At 42.7% G+C, this 14,229-nt stretch overlaps 1 protein-coding gene across 4 annotated transcripts in view; it reads left to right on the forward strand.

Annotated features, from left to right (window-relative positions):
• Positions 1–6,084: 6,084 nt before the first annotated feature.
• Positions 6,085–14,229, forward strand: part of POPDC1 (popeye domain cAMP effector 1) — a 339,238-nt gene continuing 331,093 nt past the window's right edge. The window contains exon 1 of one of the 4 annotated variants that reach the window (XM_078648448.1): positions 6,085–6,249. The gene's annotated coding sequence lies outside the window, so the exon portion shown is untranslated. Of the gene's footprint in view, positions 6,250–6,394; positions 6,483–14,229 lie in introns of those variants that run through there. The other 3 variants (XM_078648445.1, XM_078648444.1, XM_078648446.1) reach the window with 3 other exon arrangements.

The raw sequence follows: 14,229 nt of genomic DNA on the forward strand, positions 1-14,229 counted from the left end.
CAAAGGCATATTTGCGCCATTTCTATGCTGGGAAGCAGGATGGTTGGTGTGGGTTGTCGCCATTAAGAATAGGAACCAAATGACACTAGTAAGTCAATAAAGTTGAAGGAAGCCACTTGAAAACACACTGCGTTACAAGTTATCCACCAAGACACTGCCAACAGAAAAGGAGAACAAGCAGCAGAGCAGGGTCATGAATTACTAGGAAAAGGCTGCAAAGAACTGACTCACTCCCATTAGAAGCAATAAATAAAAATGAATTGTGAAGGTGTCCAGAAGAGAGTCATCTTAAGCGCTGGCAACTTGAGGAAAAAATAAAACTGCAAGGTATGAATGAAAAAACCTATTTAGCAGTAAGGAGCGCTTAATAAGCCAAAGGTAGGAGAAAAAATGAGCTTATAATAGTGCAGCTCACCTGAAGACAAAAAATCTCACGTTACTAAGAACTGAGGAGAGAGCTCAAATGGCAGTTGCATCCTGATGAAGAGACTCCTGGTGCTGTTCTTCCATAAGCAGAAACAACCTTTGGGTTTAAAGGAAGTACCGCCAATAAGAGAGGGTCCAGAGAAGAAAAGAGGCAAAACATGCAGCAGTGAAGAAGCTGGCAGTGCGAGTGGAATATCGTCACCGTAGAAAAAAACGCAAACGCGGCAAAATGGCGGACGCGCCTCAGAAGCGATCCGCCTCGAACAAGGAAAGGCAGAAAACCAGTGTGTGTGCGATCCTGTGGACCGTAAAGCACATGGTCCAATGCCGCTTGCCTTCCGCTATGCGTTGCCGTTGTTGCAGCGGTCCAGGAATCGGTAATATGCCTGGAGGAGCTCCCGTCGCCTCACGTCGCAATGGAGCTCTCCGGACCTGCGGCCATCATCCTTGGTGCTTTAGCCACTCCCCGACTTCGCCACTCTTACCGCAGTGGGGATGAGGTGATCAATTTCCGATGTAACCCAAAGCCAGTGGCGGCTGATTTTTGCCGTCATCAGTGCAGGGCAAGCCAGGCTGAGAGCTGCTGACACCTCTGCCAGCGGTAAAGATCACGGAACCATTCTGGAAGGGATACCCCCTGCACCGTTCGGCCACAGACAGGCCCAGAGCGGCTGACTCACGAGTCCCTGAGGCAGCGCCGGGGGCCAGTCATCGTGAAAGTGGGTGCAGCAATATAGAAGCTGCTTTGATCGCTGGTTGCATGATTGACAGCACCGCGGCTGCGGTATCACGCGTGAGCAAGGCCCAGCCCACCGGGCCGTGGCACCACCAACCAGGCTCAGCTGCTCAGAGACGATGATGCATAATCAGTGAGTGCCTGAGAGAGTTGCTAATCTATTTACTGTCAATATTAATGACATTACTTTAAACACTTCTGTAACTGTCAAGTATATATTGCTTTTAGACTGAGCTATGTGAGTAGGTTAGAGTCAGGGCCAGCTCTAGGGTGGTGCAACCGGTGCAACCGCACCGGGTGCTGACTTTTGGGGAGCAAGTGCTGTGTTTGCTAATTTGTTATGGTTTTAAAGCACCTACTGCCAAATTCCTGCTCTCCAGCAATTTCCAGGCAACAATAAAAATGTAAAAATAACTCCTGTGATTAATTTTTTTCCTGGTGGGAGGGGAATTGGAGTTTGCCTAGTTATGATTTTGACTCACTGTAAGGTAGCGCCAAGGGTTAATATGCCTGCTGCAAAGAACGTTTACCACGCAGAACACAAACTGCATATAATGTAAATAGGTCAGTGGGTTATTGCTTGTAGAAGAGACATACTTTGGTTACTTACAATTATAAGTTAAAATCCTAATATACAACTGCATGCACAACGCTAAGTATAGAATAGACCACAGATTAATGTTGCAAAAAGGGTTAATTTGGGTAGAAATCGAATAATATTATTAAGTAGAACCCCCAACTTTGGTGTTCCTTTTTAAATTCTGAGTTTGTGCTTCTCTAGACCAAGCACTCCTAAACGATACTGCTTACGAGTATGGATGACATGTCACTCCTTCACCTTGTAGCCCTCTGGCTTATGCAACATTTCCAATACACTGAGCTATAAACATATGACTGTATAGTCTCTGTGTAATGCATGTGTGATGAAAAGTACTCTCACACTCTACACTGGTATGAGTGGCGCTATATAATTAATTAAATGCATCAGAGAGAGAATGGTTATGAAGACTTGAGGGGCACTGTTAAAGGATGGTGGTGTGGGAATCCCTGGTGGAGGTGGTCATTGGTGGGCGCCAACAAACAGTGTTGCACCAGCGCTAAAGCTGGCCCTGCTTAGTGTAGTGCCCTCCCATTCTTTTTTTTGTTTTTAAACTTTATTTAGCATTTTGCATACAACAATGTAGTACTATTCATGAATGCAGTCATTGTCTAGTAACATTGAAAAAGACTATGCATGCTTCAGTAGACCCAATCAGGAACACAACATTAATGGGCTTTGAATAGAAATCTGAGTGCAATATACAGTTACAAATCACTGGATGTATACCGTTGTCCATATAACACAAATGTGTCTCATGACGTTATCGACAATATGCATGGTGAACAGCATAGGTGATTTAAATGCCGAAGAGGTGCTGTAGTGGTATCCTGTGTATTTGCTGGAATTATCTACCCCACTCTGGAGGGCACAATGCCCTGTTCCAGTTGTGTGGAGGCGTCACGCTGTCGCGATTCAATGTAGGTTCAGAAAGGGCCCCATATGTCCCTGGGCCTAGAAGTGGAAGGGAGCATGGTAGCATATATTTCGCTTCTCGTGCTGCAAGAGGCCAGGCTACTCAACCATCACTTCACTGAGGGTGCGGACCTGCCACCCCAGTGGATGGCGACTTCTCTTTTGGCTAACAATAGACCAATGGCTGCAAATGTTCAAACTTTTAGGGGAAACTGAACGACATACCCTAGGAGTGTAATCTCGGGCAGTGGATCTATTGACAAGTTAACCATACTGCTGTGTGGCCTATGCATCTCTACCCAGTATGAGTGAATACGTGGGCAGGTCCAAGCAAGGTGAGAGAAGTCCGCATGTGGTGCATTGCATCCGCGGCAGTTGGGCGGTTTGGAGAGATCTATTTTATGGAGTCTGGCTGGAGTATCATATAAAGTTAATCAATAAAGGGAATGGACACTAGTGTCTACTAAACCATTGGTTCAACTATGACAACCCTCATAGGCAACCTGATTCAGTCGATGCGGTATATCTTTTATCCGCCCCGTCAGGTGTCATGGCATATTCATAGGGTAGTCAAATAACGTGTGGTATACCTGCCTCACCCGAGGCTACCTCTGGTCCAGGTAGAAGTGTCCAGAAATAATAGAGAGGGAAAAACTTATTTTAAAAAACAGTGTGTCACCAGAAAAAATGACGCATCCATATATACATAGATATATGGTAATCTAGTTACCCGACTACATATATATCGACAACTTTTATTAACAGTGTCAACCTTCTCATTAAAAAAAAATTCTGGTGACACACTGTTTTTTAAAATAAGTTTTTTCCCTCCCTATTATTTCTGGACACTTCTACCTGGACCAGAGTAACTTTGTATCTAACTAGGGGAACTGAATGGACCTTAAATCCTCTTCCCTCCCTTTTGATAGAAGTCTGGAGTATCATATATTCTACGAAGAAACTTAAAATGTATCAATTTGTGGTGGCTATTAAGGGAGACATTCTTAGTGACTGCGCAGCAAGCCGCCCATTGTTCATCCATTATTGAGTTACCTAAATCGATTTCCCAATCCCTGCGGACCTTGTCATCAGCAAATGGGATAATGTCTGCGCACGCCTTGTATAGCTTGGAGATAAGGTGCACGCCCTGAGTGCTCGCAATAACCATGGATAGTGGGGAGAAGGGCGGGGGTTCAAGGGGAAAATCAGGAAAAGTGGGTTGTAACACTGAACGAATTTGCAATAGCACAAACGTATCCATGAACGTTGCTTTGGGGAATCGGGTCATGTCATCAGGGTCGAATGCATGGCCATCCGGAAACAGATCGCCCATTTTGACAATGTTAAATTTAGTGCATGTGCGTTGTATGAGTTTCTCACCAGTAATCGGCAGCCATCTGGCGTTGGGGAGTGGAAGGGATGCAGTATATAGAACGGGCGTGTTAGTGATCAATCTTAGTTTCTCCCATGCCCAACTGGTAGTGAAAACTGTTTGGATGTCTTTAGGGTCCCTGGGGAGGCCTTTGGGCAAGACGGTAACTAGTGTCTCAGGGAGAACTAGATCTGACTCAGGACGTAAATAAGGGATTCTGGCGTCTGAGTGCTACCAAGCTTGTGCAAAGCTGCACTGGGCAACAAAATAATACAGCTGTAAATCAGGGACGCCATATCCCCCTCTGCCATTGGGTAATGTCATTACTCACCAGCGGACCCGGGCCCGTTTATCACCCCACACCAATCGTAATAAATGGGTACAGAGAGTCAAGAAAATCCTGTTTGGAAGGGGGATCGGAATGTTATGCAATAAATATAAGAACTTAGGGAGCACGACCATCTTGACGAGAGCCACAAGGCCTGCTATGGAAAGTGGAAGTTTTAGCCATTTGTCTATCTGAGCCTCTAATGCGTGGATCGCCTGCCCGTAGTTAAGACAGATAATATGTTCAGTTTTGAGGTGCATGTGTACACCCAAATATTTTACCGAGTCCGTGCACCACTTCAGCGGGAACTCGAGGTCCTACCTTTCTGTGCTCGTCGTGAGGGGGAAAATCACGGACTTATGCCAATTGATGCCTAGGCCGGAGTATACCCCAAATCGGAGAATTTTGCGGATGAGGGGATCTAAATTAATATGCGGATTGCGTACATAGAGGATTGTATTGTCTGCATATAACAATACTAATAACGGACCCTTGTTAAATTGTAGGCCTCTGTGAAGGTGTTTTTCTTGAACATGCCGGATCAGAGGGTCCATGGCCAAAATAAATAATAATGGCGAAAGTGGGCAGCCCTGCCTCGTGCCACGCGTTAGGGTTAAGGGAGCAGACAGGGTACCATTCAGTCTGAGCCGAGCGGTTGGCTGGCTATACAGCAGTGCTATGGTAGCAATAAAACCAATCTGCATTTCCATGCGTTGCATAATGGATAAAAAGAATGGCCATTCCAGGGAATCAATGGCTTTTTCTGTGTTGAGTAAAATCGAGGAAACCGGATTGTACCGGGGATACTATGGATTCCATTAAGAGGGAAAGATGACATGTGAGAACCTTGGCCAGAATTTTGTAATCTAGGTTCAACAGGGAATAAGTGCCCTCCCATTTTTGGTGCTTTGCAGCAATTTTAAGATCTTCTTAGAGTTTCAGGTTACTCAAATGGATGTAGTTTCTTATATTAATATATTTCCCTGTCTTCATTACTTCAATTTGCTCGCAAGAAAGTCTCACTCATAGTTGTTGAAATCACTCATAATTACACTGAAATTATGAAAATGTCACATGTGGCAATCGGAAACCTTGGCAGCTATGCAAGAGGCTGGCACAACTGTCTGACCTACAAGTAGAAGATATGACCATTGTCAAGAATCGCTATCCAGGCAGCTAATTCAAAATGCTGTTTGAGCCAGAACTGTGAGGAGAGTCCATGGGACAAGGCACTAGGGGCATACGAGGAAATGGGGAAGTCACGAGGAATGAGTAACTGCAGTTTTCCATTTCAGACAGTCGTCTCTTTATTGCCCTGTAACGAAACGGACTGCAGTTACCAGAACAGGACCGATCAATAACGCTTCAGCTGAGAATACTTTATTCCAATGCAAATACTTTATTCCAATGCACATTAACATGAAGTGACGACGTGGCATTTCGCTAAATACTTGACTGCTTCATAATCATTACAAAACAAAATAACATACAGAAGTTTTTAGAGCGCGCACTGCATGGTTTTTATGCCACTCCACAGAGGACGCGTCTCATGAGCGGCGCGCTGTCTGCTCGGTGTCTCCGCCTAGTGGCGCGTGGGCCAAAAGCGGCACACGAGCTGTAAGGCGCGCGCCAGCCAACAGGAGACCCGGGGACGCGCGGAGCTTCACTCAGGGCGCGCGACCGGGCCCAGCTGCACCCTCGGATTCCCTGTAGTCGCTGCCTATTTTAGACCTGGTCGCTGACAGTCCCGGGCCGGGGAGGGCGGAGGAGACACGCGCGGCTCCTCGAGCACGCATCACTGCTCAAGACACGCAGAACGAGCCGCTGCGGGCACCGGAGGGGAGGCGAGAACCGAAAGAAGTGTTTAGAGAGCGGTGAGACCTTATGTTTTTTTAAATATTAAAAATAGCGTGGGAGGTGAGATGCGCTGCTTCTAAAGTTAGAAAAGAGCTGGAGCCGCGCCGGGCAGCTGAGGCGCGCGCTGTACGAGGGCGTGTCACCGGCATGTGCAGAATGTACACTGCTCGACCCCTGACCAGACCATGAGTTCACTCACTCCCTGTCCCGTGCGCTTCACAGCTTGGCAGCCGCTGGGTGCAGCACCGCGGTAAGATACCTCTAGTTTACCGCTATCACTCTCTCTATAATAACGCTCACTTTTTGAAAACACACCCAGCCTCTTAAAAAATGCACATCACTTTAACCGCCCAAAACATCCTCGAAATGGTAAAACACCCCCATCCTCTTAAAACACCTGCTAACTAAAAAAAATCACACACTAAAATAATTATCTTCTAGAAACTCTTTTACGTAGTAAACACTCCCATCCTCATAAAACACCTGCCAACTAAAAAAAATCACACACTCTAAAATAATTATCTTCTAAAAACTCTTCTACGTAGTAAACTCTCCCATCCTCTAAAAATCACCCCTGTAGGGAAATAAAACTCACAAAAAGACGCCGTAACCCTTGGAAAAAAACTTCCATCCTCTTAAACTTCCTCACTCTCTCTAAACACAAGGCCCAGTTCTGAAAAACTTTCTCATCCTCCAAAAAAACCTCACTCGCTATAAAACATTCATCCTCAAAAAATCCCCACACCAGACTCTTACCCTCTCAGAAAATACTTCTTACGAGTTACGCCCTAAAAAAAAACCTCTCACATCCCCTGAAACGCTCTCATTCTCCAAAAAACACTCTCGTGCTCTAAAACGCTCACCCCAGTGTGTGCGAGTTATGTGTCTGCATGAACCTCTTTCCAACGCGCTATGAAGTTAGGGTGCTTGGCGTAGTTAGTAGCTCCCGGTGTGATTTTTGTCCTATTCTGTGTTCCACCCCGCAACTTTCTTTTGGTGTCTCCTGCATGGGGCATAGCTGTTAATAGTACATCAGGTGCAGTGGCACCAGTGCCAAATGAACGCTATATATTAGTAAATATTACTACACCACCAGTACTCAGGGGCATTTCCTTGCTTGCACTTGTGCCTGTAGCATCATTGTCGCTGGATTCCTGTCCTCTGTGGTTCTGTAAAGGTCAGCGCACGGTGGCTTGCAATTAGCCCTGGTGTAGGCAATGAAAATTGCCTTTTTGGGGCAGTAAACTACAACATTATCAGGGTACAATGGTCCCAGATGGCGGTGCACCTTCTTCCCCAATTGTAGTTACGCCCCGGCTGCGAGGTGTTTACGGGCAGTGCACCCCTCCGCGGTGTGCGGAGACTGCATGAGAGCATATCCTGTCCGCCGCTCTCACCTCTCCCTGTCTGTGGTAACACAAGAGCCCGCAGCAGGCAGCATGGCTGCTCAATATTTAATGAGTCTGGCACCGGCTGCAGCGAAACAATCCGAGCTGCGACGAGCCCAAGGGACAGACTCGTCTTGTTTATATTCAGAAGCATTTGTTCCCTAAACTCCCACGTTCACTGGCATGGCAACATGGCCAACACGTGTCATCGGAAGTGCCATAGATTCAATAACACAAGAGCGGACCTGCACTTAGGAAACGTTCGCAGTTGTTTTGGGATAGTCTCAGCTAAAAAAAAAAATACTGCCAAAGTTTGAATGGGTCAATATTTCTTACACATATGAAAAATGCCTTCTGGACAGAACTAGGAGTTGGTGCCAGAACTGATATGGGCTTGAAGACACCCTTCACCAAAACTGCACATTTCACCTAAGTGGGCATGTATTTAAAGGGAAACCGCGAGGTATTATAAATTAAATCTGCCCCATATTTGGAGAGACTGTAATGACTCGACTTTGCAAAACGAGCATTCATATAGGGAAACAGAATAGTTCCGTACATGTGTAAACAGGGCACGAGGGAAGCACAGCGTTGTTCGTGTTGGAGTACCGCGGTTCCGTGCATGTCTTGCCTCTTTTTTATTATTATTATTGTAATTCAGTAAGGATTTTACCCCCCCCCCCCCCCCCACCAACTCCCATGTGTTTTGCTGATTAAGAACCAGATGTGACTTGTCCCCCTTAGGCTGGAAGTGGACAGTGGAATATTCATTCTGATACAGGCTTCTTGTGATACATTCGTTGACAGAGCTTTTGTTTAAGAGCAAACGGATTTTTGAACTTCAGTTTTTGTCATCTAAATATTTCACGAAAATTGATAATAGCGTTACATTTTTGTCAGTGGAGAACATCTTATGGAGACAACTGTAAACAAAAGCATATCTTTCATTTTCTTTACATTTGGGGCTCTAAATCAGTAACTTAACAAGTGATCCAGAGTATGATGTAAGTTGGTAACACCTTTCCATTTGACCTCTATGTCCCATAAAAATCACAGGAACTACAGCTAAGTGAAAACAATGGAAAATAGAAACAACAAAAAACACGTGCTATTACCAATTCAAAAAAAGTGCCCAGATTCATGATACAAAGCAGAAAATATATAGAAAAGTACATATTTACGGATGTTTACATACACTTTGGTGACAGAAGACAAGCAAACGCACTGCGAGTGGATTTATATGCTGACGTAAAACCAAATTTCATATGCAGTAATATGAAAGTCGGCAGTAAATCTACGCAACAGCAGCTTTGATGCGCTTCTGCACTGCTGCAGTTTTTTTCCACATAACCTCAATCTCTGATCGCACAGTTTCGCTGCAGTCACTTTCTTGTAAAACAATACAAGTGGAATCTTTCTAAATATCAACTAACACCCTCAACTGCGCCATTTTACTTGCTGCTTCCAAGCACAGAACTTGTTTTGCCGCATATACCTTTTGAAACAATGTTTTCTTTTCCTGTGCTATATTTAAACTATGTTTTTTTTATACGCGGAACACATTAGGTTGATTGAGAGTAGTATAAAGTTGTTTAAATGTGTAATTAAATAGTTTTGAAACACAGGTCTTTGTGATAGATGGCTAAGTTGCCTGTTAGTGAAAGTAAGTTGTAACAGAAGTGTATGTTTGTTTTTAAAGTGTTCCTCCGGTTGAGATTTTAAGTTGAAACAAAGTTGCACTTATGCTGAAGGAACACTGACCCATAAGCATTACATTGTTTATCTTGTAGATAGACTTTTACTCTTGGTAGTCGAAATCTTATAGCATTGCTATAGTTTGGTATTTCTCGAAGTTGACCCTTATGGTGTGACTTTTCCCCTTTTTTCTTAGGACAGTTCTCACTTGTTTGCCCCAATAAAAAACAATATTTTGTTAACATGAGGACTTTTTTTCACAGCATAATTTAGCTATTGACTTAATGACCCTGTAAAAGAAATCCCTTTTAGCCAACACTGAACTTTGTACTGCAGATACAAAGTCCTTTTAGAGTGCTCCCCATTATAAGGGAAACAGCCTTTACCACACAATCTTTGCCACACATGCCTTTACCATATATGCCTTACCGCTCATGCCTTTTCCTTGCATTTGACTTTACCACTCATTCCTTTATGACACAAAGTGAGTATAATTAAGGTAAATATTTGTACAATATGTAATTTATTAGTTTTTGGTGGGAATTGGTATAGGGTGATTAAGATATTGTTAGGTTTAGGGGTGGGTGGAGTGTAGGGTGGTAAGGGTATTTTTAGTGTTTAATGTGGTTAGGGGTATAGGGTGGTAAGGGTAATTGAAGGGTTTATGGGTAGGTAAGGGTAGAGGATTGAAAGGGTATTTTAAGTTTTGGGCTGGGTAGGGGTTTAGGATGATAAGGGTCATTTTAGGGTTTAGAGGTGGGTAAGGGTAAAGGGTGGTAAGTGTATTTCCATGGTTTAGGGGTGGTAAGGGTGTTTCTAGGATTTGGGGTGGGTAGGGGTAAAGGGTAGTAAGAGTATTTTTAGAGTTTCGGCATGGGTTGAGGTGTAGAGTGTCAAGTGTATTTTTAGGGTTTGGGGTGGGTAGGCATATAGGGTTGTAAGGTTAATCTTATCTTTGGGTTTAGGGTTGGGTAAGGGTATAAGGTGGTAAAGGTCTTTTTAGAGTTTAGGGCTGGATAGGGGTAAAGGGTGGGAGAGGTATTTTTAGGATTTAGTGAGAGGTGGGGATGTAGGGTGATAAGTATAATTTTAGGGTTTAGGGGTGGGTAAGGATAGAAGATGGTAAAGCTATTTTTAGAGTTTAGGAGTGGATAGGGGTATAGGGTGGGAGGGGTATTTTTAGGGTTTAGTGGCCGGTAGGTGTATATGGTGGTAAGGGTCATTTTAGGGTGTGGGGGATTTATGGATGAGTAGAGGTGAAATGTGTTAAGGGTAAATAAAAAGGTGGGGTTTGAGAGGGTTTCCTCCAAATAAAGGAAAACATTTATTAAAAAGGGGAGTTGGGGTGCCTCCACCCCCCCCCCAAAAAAAAGAAAACACCAAAGTTTTCAGAGATTTTATAGTTAGGAAATAGAATGTAAAAAAACCCGTAACCTTTGTTTTCTTCTATGAATTTTTCAGTTTTTAAAAATTTATTTCCTAACTATAAAGTCCCTGTAACCGTTGATTTTTCAGTCAATTTTTGAGGTTTTTAAATGTTAGTTTCTAACTACAACGTCTCTGTTAACTATGTTTATTTCAGTGAATTTCTAGCATTTTCTGTATTTTATTTCATAACTGTACCATCCTTGTATTATTTTTCTATAATTAGAAATTGATTCTATGATTAGATAATTGATTTAATTTTTTCCTTTGTATTGATTTGTCAAAAAAAGTGCAATTGAAATGCATTGTCCCTCTTCGCGGCGACACCGGAAGTCGTGATGACATCAGTGGTCATGAATACCACGTGTTTTTGGCAAAGTGTTAAACACATATATAGACATGTTTATTGTAAGTTTGAGACCAGGTATTTAGATAAGATACTGATTTAACAATTTCCTTTGTATAGATTTGTTGAAAAACTGCTTCTGAAATAAATTTTTCGTCTTCGCGGCGACATTCGAATTAGCGATGACGTCGGTGGTCACGCATAGTGCGTGTTTTTGGCAAAGTGTTAAACACATATATAGACATGTTTTATTGTAAGTTTGAATCTAGGTATTTAGTAACATATTGATTTAACTTTCCCCATTGCACACATTAGACGAAAAAACATACATCTGAAATTCATTTTCTTTCATCACGACGCTACTGATAGTCGAGATGATGTCGCTGGTCGCGATTAGCACATGTTTTTTGGCAACGTGTTAAACAGATATACAGGCATTTTTTATTTAAAGTTTGACTCTAGCTGTTTAGTAAGATATTGATTTAACTTCCCTCCTTTTATAAATTTGTCAAAAAAAGTATATGTAAAATGTATTTTATTTATTTGCGATGACACTGGAACTTGCGTGGACATTGGTGCCCCCGAATACCACTTGTTTTCAGTGAAATGCAAAAACCATCTTTATATATATATATATATATATATATATATATGTACATACATCTAAGTATACCTGTTTAGTAACATATTGGTTTAAGTTAATTTTCTCTACGCAATGGTCAAAAAGAGCAGTTCCCAAAAATAACTCAGTTTTCGCTGCGCCGTCAGAAGTTGCGAGGAAGCCAGTACTTGCGAATTGCACGTAACTACCAGATGAAGACATTTCATTGGTTTACACTCTATCCTTTATGAAAAGAAGAACACACCCATTTCTACCTTGCTGAACTTTCCAGGTACTGGTTAACAACCAGAGGAAGACATGCAAGTGGTAGAGGTTGTTTAGGAGCAGGAGGTCCCAGCTGCACAAGAAGAGTCTTCAAATTAAGAACCACCAACGAAAAATCAAAGGATAGCTTTGGATTTTTTCACTATTCCATCTAGTGAATCGAAGATTACCGCTAAATTGGTGAAGTGCAGTTTGTGTGACAAGACCTTATCTGAAGGCACAACAAAAACATATTCATGTGGTACAACAAGTGTGTTTTACCACTTATAAACATACCACAGGAAGCACTTCAAAATTGCAGGGAGAGAGAGAGAAGGAGAGGGATCATCAGCCTCCAGAGGTCCATCCCTTGCTCATAGTGACAAAGTTCCACCTGAAGTCCAGAGAAGATGCAATGAAATGTCACCGGACCTGAAGCGTTTTGCTACCTTCTGCATGGACTGTAATACCATCGTAGCAGTCACTAGATGTAATGTTACAGAATGTAAAAAGCCATAATTGTTAAAAATGTTTGTTGCTTTTTTATTGCAGGACTTGAAGCACAATTTTTTAGTTAGGGCTTACAATTATGTTATTTTTGTTGCCGTTTTATTTTTGAAAGCAATACATAAAAAGTAAAAAATGAAGAAGGCCCCCCTCAAAAAATACAAAATCAGTTCTGCCCAATTTGGTGTAATCCCGTCCAGCAGTTCGGGCTGTAGGCTTCGCAATACGTTCCTATGGGAAATAACATTACAAATGCACCCTTATTTCGCACCCCGGTTTCTCGGTCCCCACTGCACGGATCACTGCCAAACTTTCCATGACATACAGAACCTACGTTTACACTTTTTGGGAAAAATGTCATGCAGATTGGACAAACGACGTCAATGACAAAATAAACCAATTCATTCAAATTATCTTCATGTACCTCATCCATATGTCTAGCAACAGGATAACTCTTATCACAATTCTTCACTGCCTTGAGATGCTGTAAAATCTTCGCATGTACTGTGTGTATGGTGCTCCCTACATAGAGTGTGGGGTAGGAACATTGCAGAATATATACAACAAGATCACTCCTACAATTGTAAGGATTACGTATCCTCCATGGGGTTTTCATTAATGGTAATTGAACCTCTCTTACATTAAGACCATGTATGTAAGCTTTGCACCTGTGACACCTGAGGAACCCAGGGCTGGCCGTGAACTAAACTTTGGGTTCTATCACTTCAGGACTTCTGACAACTTGTTCCTGACGCATTGATTTTGCACTTCTGAAAGTGAGTAAGGGTTTGCAGGAATTTTATTTCCTAGTGTTGAATCGCTGTTCACAAAGTGCCAATACCTTGTCATTATATCTCACACCTTCGCATGATAGGCTTTGAATCCAGTGATCATCCGCAATTCATCCTTATCTTTGTTCTTTCTGGCATTTCAAATCCTTTCTCTCTTATTGTCCTCCCTATTCGGGAACAGCAATGTGTCTCTGGTAATTACCTCAACCTTGTATTTGGCTTGTTTGGGAGCTGTAACCTCTTTTGAAAAATCTTTCTTGAAGTTGCCCCATGACTTCAATCATTGTCGTTGCTTCGCTGCAGTTTCTTTTCTTCTGCAGATATTCCGCATATGGAATGCTCTGCTTCAATGTACTTGGGTGAAAACTATGCAAGTCTAGGATAGAGTTCCCTGCTGTAGGTTTCCTATGGGTTTTAGATTGTAGTTTATTGCTCTTCACAAATACCTCCAAATTCATAAAACAAACCTCAGAGATACTGATGGTTGAAGTACATTTTAGATTTAATGTGTTGTCATTCAATTCAGGGACTAATATCTGGGCTGATTCATGGGTGTCAATCCACAAAATAAACATATCATCTATAAATCATGTCCACAGAATGCATTTTCTGTCCAATCCCTGGCATACTTCACCCTGATCTCCTGCTCCTCCCACCACCCCTTATGGAGGTTGGCATAACTTGGGGCAAAGCAGGTGCCCATGGCAGTGCCCCTCACTTGCCTATAGATGTCCATTCCATACAAGACAAAAATTGTTCTCCAGGCACCACCCTTTCATTTTAGTAATTATGCCAGAATGTTGGTGCAAATAAATTGATCTGGAACCTAAAAAATACTTAATGGATCTAAGCCCATCCCTATGGGAAAGGCTTGTATAGAGGAAGTCACATCCAGTGTCATCAACACATAGAACCCCTCCCATGGAATATCATAACTTCTTTTGAGAAAATCTCCTGTGTCTTGTATATAGGAGGGTAAA

The sequence above is a fragment of the Lissotriton helveticus genome, chromosome 6, assembly GCF_964261635.1.
Source record: "Lissotriton helveticus chromosome 6, aLisHel1.1, whole genome shotgun sequence".
Classification (NCBI taxonomy): Eukaryota; Metazoa; Chordata; class Amphibia; order Caudata; family Salamandridae; genus Lissotriton; species Lissotriton helveticus.